This window comes from Ooceraea biroi, chromosome 2 (genome assembly GCF_003672135.1).
Source record: "Ooceraea biroi isolate clonal line C1 chromosome 2, Obir_v5.4, whole genome shotgun sequence".
Taxonomy (NCBI): Eukaryota; Metazoa; Arthropoda; class Insecta; order Hymenoptera; family Formicidae; genus Ooceraea; species Ooceraea biroi.
The window spans coordinates 8,993,948-9,003,582 of record NC_039507.1 but is presented as its reverse complement, the minus strand read 5'-3'; the positions used below and the strand labels follow the sequence as shown (position 1 = coordinate 9,003,582).

Here is a 9,635-nt window from a genome sequence, read left to right as displayed (position 1 = left end):
TTCGCTAAATCGGAATTCCCTGGGGATCTGCGGCGATGCTCCAGAAGAACCCGAGTACGCGGAAAATAGGTTTTGCATTTAAGAGTCATGAAGTATCGTGGGGCGAGTTACGTTCCTCCCCGTTCGAGCAGAGCTTTCAGCTTTTAATAGAAAAATGTGCACGTAATATGCTAAAAATTTCCCTCTTCGAAGATATAGGGATGTTGTAAATATTATAAATATTATAAAGCATATCATATGCTTCATATCTATTTAATTTTGACAACTTTAATTCTCTCCCTCTCTCTTTCTCTCTATCCTCTCTCTCTCTTCTTCATTTCTCTTTCTCGTTTTCTTGCATTTCTGTGACAGATCATCTCGAGTGAATATTACTTTCATGAGTATCATTTTGAATATAAACATTATTAACATTTTCATCTATACATTTAGGTATACAAAAATTATGGAAAAGGAAAGCTTGAATACCAAAGTATGCGCTTACGTGATCATTAGAAATTCGAACGCATAATTATTATTTCATAATGACTAAGACATAGCAAGTATAGCAAGAGAGCAAGTGTCTTATTAGACAGGAATATTTATTAGAAAATCATGAGAACGCAGAATAGAGAGGAAGCATATTAGAGAACGAGAGAAATTGAGAGAGATATTTATCGGGCAAGGAAACAGAGACGGCGAGGACATTATTATGCGCTGCGAAGCGAGTCCTTTCCGAGCGTCAAACAGAAATGCGTTGCATATAAATTGGACGTCAAATGCGTTTGCGTTAAAACAAGTACAATCGGGCACGCAAATGGAGAAGCCCACGAGAGAAAGAGAAGGAGATAGAGAGACTGAAAAAATATGCGTATATAAATCGATTAATTCAATAAATCATATCGCAAGTACACTAGGTCAAAACTCATGCATTTTGACTTTGCATGCGTTCCATTTCTTCCATTATACATCTACCTAACAATTGTTAAAATAATAACAATGGCGACATAACAGCAACAGCTTAATAAAGTACGCCGACATGCACAGTTTGCATAATAATCAAAATATAAGCTTCCCCTCGAGATGCACATAAATACAAATTACAGTAAAATTTTCGAAGAATACATTTTCCTCCCTTTTCCAAGCGACTCTCTGGTTGCGCTTTACACGGAATAGACGTGGATCGTTTTACGCGTCACTCATATCCCGGATATTACAATGGTTGATCCTACCTTGATTTATCGCGATCTTTGAGGCGATCGATTCAATCTTACGTGCCAAACACGGGGTTCCCGCACGGCTCTCGCATTCTCGTCTACTGCAATCCGAATCGGACGCGAAGAGTCGCGTTGCAGTCCGTTCTCATCTGAGCGCATACTTAAGTTCGCGAAGAGTTGCTCGACCCTCTCGTATCACGGCGAAAGATTGCTGGGATATCGAGCTTCTTGATATGCAGAACACGTACAGTGCCGTCTACGAGCGGTATTCTCGTTTCGAACTCGGAAGAAATTGGATATTCAGTCCGAATTCCAACGAATGAGAGAAAGGGGGCGAACGATCTCGCAACGAAGCTTCGGTGCATGGCTTCGTCGAGCCACATCTCACATCACCCCGACCTAGATTCGATCGAACCACGACGTTCGACAACAAGCTGCTCGCGCGGTTAGTCACCGGGTTTTAGATCGTAGAAACTGACGTAACCGCAGTGAGTCCAGGGACTGTGGACTTCAGTTCTGGAACTCCCGTCCCGTGATTTGATTGTTCCGAACGAGATACACATAAATTATTCCCGTTTAGCGTGGAGGATCTCGACGAGACAGATTATGGAGGAAAATAGAAATGCGAGATACTTATTACATCCTTCCGACCCTATTTCTTGCCTGCTTTGATTCGGATTAATTGAAGGGAACGGTCTCTACGTGATCCGTATCTAGATATCGTTGGAGTATTTATAGCAGTTATGTACAATATTCCATAATATACTTTTTTATGGATAAAAAAAGAAATTTACAGTTACTTTATAGACATTTTATATTGATTTTTACAAAAAAAATACATAACATGATATTATACATAGTGTCTATGATATACATAGAGACTGTTATAAATATGATATAAACAAATTTTCTTTTTTGCATCTCCTATATCCACTAGCAACACACTAGTGATATAGATATACATTAGATATGGATCGTTCTACGTACGTCGAAATTTTCCATATTTCTTAACAAAAATTCCAGTTTAAAAAATCCTATAATATCCTAGCGACCCATATTTTCATCTCTCTCTCTTGCACTCTCGTACTCCTACCTTTCCTACCGGTTTCAACGCTGCTCCTAACAAACGCGTCGGTCCAGCACGACGAAAGTGTCATTCGCGGCGTGCTGCGATGCACCCCCTCGGTACACGCGTCGCACCGACCGGTCGGTCGACGAGAACCACGCGAGGTGTTTGCCTCCCGACTTGGTCACGGCGCACATCGAGAACAACAACCCCTCTCCGAGGGGAGAACGATCGTACAGCGATCTCGATGGACACCTCGTTCCCGATGTTCATCGAATCGCGCGCAAACTGCGATGCACGCGCGTGTCTCAAAGAATCCAAGTTTCATCCCCCGGAAGTGTCCAACGGAAGCGGCCGAGTTTCAGCATCGGGGAACATCGGGTGGGCAGACGGGGCGAAACAACCGGGAGGGAGTTTCTGTGTGCGCGACGAACGACGACGAGGGGTGCCGCTCGTTCGGTCGCGTTCATCAACGAGCGTTCACACGGTACGCGCGCACGGGGGAGCAATGTACGTGCACACACGCCACATGCACATGCACATGCACATGCACGAGTGCGAGGGCGTCCACCGAACTTGGAGCCCGCGGCTACTTAGGGGTTCCGACGCGCGAGATGACCGTCAGGCAGCCGCGAGCGGACGCGACCAGGCCTTTGCACGCAGTACCTAAAGCTTTCCCCCCGATAGAAGTCGAGATCGAGAGTGGAATCGAGAGGAGGAGAGAGAGAGCACCTCTCGCTCTCGCGCCCCACGTATGACTGTCGCATCGCGGTATACAGCAGCAACGGCGGCAACGATGCGCAGGAGCGCGCAAACGCCTGCGCTTCGCCTCCTCTTTCACCACCTCCACCGCCACCCCATCCACCTTCTCCTCGCGGGTTAAAGTTAAACCCCCGCTGTTGTTGTTGCTGCCTCTACAACTTGCCTCTTGCCTCTCTCTCTTGTCTCCCTCCCTCTCTTTTCTCTCCTCTTTCTCTGTCTCTCTCTCTCTTCTTCTTCTGTCATCCTCGCGCGTGTCCCCGTCGATCGATTCACCGTTTCGATTTTGCGTCCTAATATCTCGCCGTAAGATAAGAAAGATCGCGGTACGCGGAAGGTGGAAAAGAGGGTGGTATCCTGATAAGATGGTAGAACAGACCGGCGACCGAGTCTTCGGTGTCCCACATTGAACCCTCTCGGTGAACGAAGCGGAGAAATATCCTCGTTGATTCCGACGTTCCGCTTTAAACCCCGAGAAGCAGAAACGATGCAACCAGCCGGTTTCGACTTTTTATACAATTAACCCTTAACGACCCTCTCGCCGATGATAACGTCGAGAGCAGTGGTTCTTCGTATTGAAAGAAAAAATTCCAAGATTGACATAAAGGATATCTCTCCCTTTCAATACCAGTTAAATCTTATAAAAAAATGCTAGGGTGAGTTCAAGTGTACATTTCCCTTCATTGAATCTTTTTATCGTATTGATAGATTTAAAGGTAGCATAATAATAAACATAAAAATTTGTATTTAGATTATTAAAATTTCTATTAAATTATGAAAAAAGAGAGGATCGGGGTAAAAGAATTTTAGTAAGTATCAGAAAAGATTGAAAATAAGATATCAAGAGTGACGCTTCAGCTTGGATAATGAAAACCAAGCACATTTTCCAGGAGATGGCTCTTCTCAGGAAACGACCCAGTTCATTCGTAAGAATTAATTAGGACACAATTACTTGCGTTATCAGAAATTCGATTTTACTGTAACGAGGAAAAAGTACTTTTAGCGAATGCATTCTCTTTCCCATCGATTTCCCTCAATAAATTTTGTAAGGGAGGTTCGCAAACATGAGCACTTAAGGGTGGAATGCAAGCGTAAAGCTACTCGCACGATCCCGCATTATCATTTATCGGCAGCGAAGCGTATTTGGGGTAAAGGTAGCTGACCGCGATGCTTAGAACAATCTTCGTTTTTTGCCAGACACCGCACGGAAATATGGGATAAAGTACGTGCTTCGTTAATTGGCACATACGTGTGTATTTACCGAAAAGTGTACGTGCTTGTGCAGGTAAGGAAGAGTCGACACGGAAGGAACCGTGAATATTTCGCGTCTTCGACTTTCGTTCATGGGCATCAATCAATTGGTGTAATTACCCCCAAGTGGAAATTGATGTAGAACTTAGTTGTAGTTTTATGAAATCTGTTAGAATTTCGGGAAAAAGAAGCCACTGCATGGGAGATTTCTTCGCATCCCTTTATCGCGGAGGAAAAGCCGCGCAACTTTATTTCATGAACTCACTATGGAAAAGAACGACGTTTCGTTCCTTTTTGAATTTTACGAGGGCTTTCAAGGCGGGTGAGTCGTCCGAACGCGTTTATACACCAGGAATATTTTCTTCCCTCGGTGTTTTCCGCGCATAAGCCGGGGGATGACGCGCAGTGGCGGATTTCTCGATAGTCGTGCGACACAATGCGTGCGCGTGTCAGACGCGAACAACTGAGTAAATAAAAAAACCATTTTATTCACGCAAATACGTCATGACGGATATCATTACTACAAAAGTTGTCTCTATTCGCTTCAGTTGCGTTATGTTATCGCGTTATTTGTAATTGTTACCTTTCTCTCTCTCTCTCTCTATCTATCTATCTATCTATCTATCTATCTCCGTCCGTATCTCTCCAGGAATTTCTGTCTTGAAATCTACCACACAAATACGATCCACATCATTCGTCACGATAATTACCGATGAAACGCCGATGAGGCCATCCGAGCCCTCCGCCCTTCGCTCAATACTCGGAGGACTTAACGCGATTTCTCTCAGCCCTTTTCTTTTCCTGTTCTTGTTCCGCTATCTGCTTTTTGCGCTCACCGAGTGGCCGGAACGTCCGCTGAAATCCTCCACTGATGGCACTGTTTTACCCCCAATGCCTTGGTATGGCCCGATAGGGTGGCGTAACGTCTGGGAGTATTAGGTATTATAATGTCTCCGAGGGATTCTTAACAATCGACCGCGTATAATTACCCGCACGATCGATAGACCGCCGATACTCCTCCTTTCGCATCCCTTAGCTCTCTCTGTCTCTCCCTCTCCCTATCACTCTCTCTCTTTTCCTCGCCCGCTCACCTGAACTTTTTATGCATGCGTCGCGTACGGCGAAACGATCGACCTACGGCTAATTAGCTGTTGCTGAGAACCCACGGGGTGGTGCAATCGTGCGGCTCTTTTCTCGCCCGGAGGATGCGCACGAGCTTAATATACGCACCCCCGATAAACGAACGCGGTAAGAAACTCTCCCGCGCGTGTCACCTTACGACACACACGATCGTTCCCGGCTCGAGCATCGTTTCTTGGTACCCAGGGTGTTTACAGCAGCATTTTCCGACGGAATACTCAATTATCTCAGGCTTAAGTATCTCGATGCACTTAATGATTACCGTGCCGGGATGTCTCCACTCTCGCTGCCTGTGAGAATTATTTTGCCCCATTATACGCTTCCGAGTTGGATCGAGGTAGTAAATGGACCTTTCGAAGGCGTTCATACGAACCGCGAATCGATAGGGCGTACTCGGAATTTTCGTCGAAACCGATTAATCCTCGGGATGTACGGATTTAATGGGATCGATTAAGTGGATCAACCCTGGATAGCCCCGAAACTTTAATAGACGCTCACTGGCCGGAATTATGATTCGAGATGGAGCTGGGTACAATATGTTCCCGAGATCTCTGAAATCCTCTTGTAAACCGCACAAAGTGAGGAAGGATGAGCATTAAGCGACTGGAAAGATAACGGAAACGGCGAACAGCCGGGAGAAAAGAGCTAAAACGATCATACATCGACGATACATTATTTCTACGACACTCTTGTTATTAATAACAGCACGTCGTAATTAATTACTCTCAAGTATTGGCGTTAACAGAGTGATGTAAAGGGAGAAAATCTATACATGTAGGAGTACATAGTTGCACCATCGGCATATTAATAGTAGCGGATTCACGTGATTCTCTCCGTCTTCGTTTTGCTTCAGAGTTACCCGACTCTGTTTCTTGTTTGAGCTGATTACTTGATGGCTTTAATCGGCTCGTTTCGCAATCGCGATCGGTACGGCACAGGTCGGAGGTGAAGTTTCGCTTCACGTTAGCGGCAAATTATTGAGCCTCGCTGGCGAACACTCGCGACGTTTGCGCAGATGCGCGATGTCTTACCGAGCGTGAGAGAGAGCTTGTGCCGTTCACCCCGTGACGGTTCTGCCCTACATCGGCTGCTGTTTTGATCCGCCGCTCGATGCGTCGAAAACTACGCGTCGACTGACGAAACGTTGCACGAAAATCGCGTCCGCCCTTCAAACTGAAAGTAGTAATTACAAAAGTGCTCGACTGAAAGCACGGAACGAAAAAACTCGGTGTTACCCGGTTGAAACTTATCGTCAGCAAGCAATTTTTAATTAATTAATTATACGAAAATTTCTACACACACGTAGATGACTAAGCATATATTTATCACAGGATTGAAAGCATCAAATAATATGGAATTCCAAAGAATGTACCGATTTGAGATTTAATTTCGCGCTTCGAACAATTTATATTATTAGGGAGGAAATCGAGATATCGTTAATTGCACTTTATACATGAGTAAAAAAAGAAATTGGATTACAATTGAAAATGGAATTAATTAGATTTATAATTTCATCGTGAAAAAATTATTTTTTCCGTTAAAGAAAAACAGAAATGTTCAAACTCAATTGTTTTAAAAGCTCAGCAATTTGCATTCCACATCGATCTTATTCCAAAAATTATTATTATCTCGTCCACATCACAGGATCGATGATAATAACATTTCGCGCAGGATTTACGTAATTTACGTTAACGACAATATGTATTATCGAGAAACGATGAAGGAACGATTTAATGAAAAATGCACACCGTGTTTTTGCGAAAGTCAGATTATCGTTTCTCAATATCATACATCACGTCAGTATAAGTCATGTATGAATCACTGGTCTGGAAAGAGGCTTGAGATAAAACGTATTATTTTTCGGGAAATCAATAAGAACCGCTCGCGACGTGTCTCCATTTACGTCTTAGAATGTAATATCTCTCTGTAAAAAAACTGTTGTTTCCTTGCCGCATTTTTTAAATAATAATCCGCGGCAACATTTTTACTTTGCCGTTTAATGTAAACATAAATTTACTATTTCGAAACTACTTTGTCAATTATGTAACAAAGCCAATTCATGCACGAGAAAGTACAACACGTTTTACATCACGCTGCCTTGACCGTCAGTTAAGTATTTAAACTTCGATAGCAGCAAAACGCTATAAATACGTACCTTCAACCGTTCTTCGGCCCTTCAGGAACCACACGGTTACTTTGCTGCGGGATAGATAACTTCGTGAGGCTGCACTCTTTTCGTTTAATTGCGTAGCGCATCGGCGTGATGCAGGCTACCTAGCTACCGGTCGCTCGGAGCAACTGCTGGTCGAATTACATTATACAATTTGTTAGTCCCCGTTGCCGTGCCAGTAAAGTGAATTAAAATAAAAAAGGACACCGTGTCAGGAAATAATTTGTCGGATACTTGGGGTTTTGTGAAAACAGCAACGATGATACTTTTTGCGATTGGTACGTCAAACGCTTTTGTACAAATAAACAATAAATAAATAAATATCACGATTTGTAAATGATCGATCATGAACGAGCGTATTATTTGGCTCTCTCGAAAGTTCCGGTTGCCTGCGCAGTCATTTCATGCAGCTCCGATTCTACTAATTGGAACAGCAGGCAATCGCAGAATGTGACAATCGTGTACCTCCGACATACTAAGCGTGTCACCCAATCGCTCGAAACAAGTAAAGTGTCACCGTTATCTGAGTAATTAAGGGTTGGTTCCGCTAACAACTCAGCTTAATTAACCGTAATAATTCCTTTTCTAACGCAAATTAGAACTGTGCATCGTAGCGTATGATGCGCACAGCGTTCCATCTTCGCATCTTTAATGAGAATTCTTGTTGAGTTTAGCGTAACGACTCAGTGTCGGTTTCGAGAAAAATTTCGTTGACAAAAAATACCTTTAACGACACAAAATAAAGATTCTCATTCCACGAAACCAGGAACAACCAATTCTCACACTGTGTTTGAATCTTACTTTAATAATCCTCGAATAACGACAATAATGACGCTAAACGAGTAATCTGAAATACAACAAACGGATCGAGTTCACATTCGCCACGAAATCCGTCACCTCTCGCGATCATTCGACCAACCGAACCATGCATCGAACAACCCCAAGCTAGTAACTGCAACAAAATCCACCGAAAAAAAAGAAATATCAGGCGCGCGGGGGAGAGCGATCGTTAATCGCTGATCGCGACGAAGCTTCGCGAAGATGAGCACGACTTACGGCACGTTTCGTCGATGAAACGCACGCTGACGCTCGGCCGTCATCTCGGAGACGTCGAGATCAAGGCGATGACCGCGTTTCCGCGACACGTCGCACCTTACGTTCCGTCCGCGAGCGCATCGCATCCGGTGGCCGGCCCCGAACCGCGCGAGGGTTGATTGACCGCCGGTGGCACAGTGAGCGCCGGCGGTGCACTATCGATTATACGTCTAGCGGCACAGCACGTGGTGGTCCGCCCGCCTTCGACTAGGCCAGCGTGCGCGCGGCCCTACGCCCTATCGCGGGGGGTTGGTTGCCAGCCATTCGTTCGTTCGGCGCAGCTTTATCGGCGTCTGTTTAACGGCGACCGCCGATGGGGAATCCCGCGTGAGAAATTCACGGTGGTAGCAAAAAGGTACCACGAATTCCCGACGAGGCACCAGTTGTCGCCCTTACGTATCCCGCGTGGTTCCCGAACCTCACGTATCGCGGGGGTGCATTCTCCGTATTTTCGTGGCGACGATCGTCGATGTCTTTTTCGTGGCTGAAACATTTCACTCGTGATGGATGAACCATGGTAAAAGGCCATCGCGATTTTATGTATTTTGAGCAGGGAGAATTGGTGTACTACGTCGCACCCTTGTCGTTCCCATGCTGATTTTCTTTACTTTGTGAGCGAAGGAATACCGACAAACGTCGTGAACGCGATATAGAAACGATTCGCGTAACACGTCGATTACCACGTTGTGATGCGCATGAACGACCGTTGATGTTGCCCGGTATTTAACTACCGAAGGGGTAGTGCTACCATCCCGTCGCGATTGAACGGACGGAATCGAAGGGAGAAACGAAGGAACGCGTCTGCGCGAGTCAACGACGAATACGGATGTTAGAACTGATCCGCTTGAGCATTCTGAACCTACAGATTGTTTAAATAATTTCGTAACATTTATAAAATTATTTATAAAATTATTCGTATTTCTTCTAAGCTAACAATAAAAGACTGGATAGACTAAGAATC

At 44.6% G+C, this 9,635-nt stretch overlaps 1 protein-coding gene across 10 annotated transcripts in view; it reads right to left on the bottom strand.

The window, feature by feature from the left end:
- LOC105276785 overlaps positions 1–8,863 on the bottom strand; it is a 46,106-nt gene extending 37,243 nt beyond the window's left edge. For 7 of the 10 annotated variants that reach the window (XM_026967963.1, XM_020030850.2, XM_026967956.1 and 4 more), the window contains exon 1: positions 2,926–7,557. The gene's annotated coding sequence lies outside the window, so the exon portion shown is untranslated. The other 3 variants (XM_026967959.1, XM_026967958.1, XM_026967957.1) reach the window with 3 other exon arrangements.
- Between the last annotated feature and the right edge of the window lie 772 nt (positions 8,864–9,635).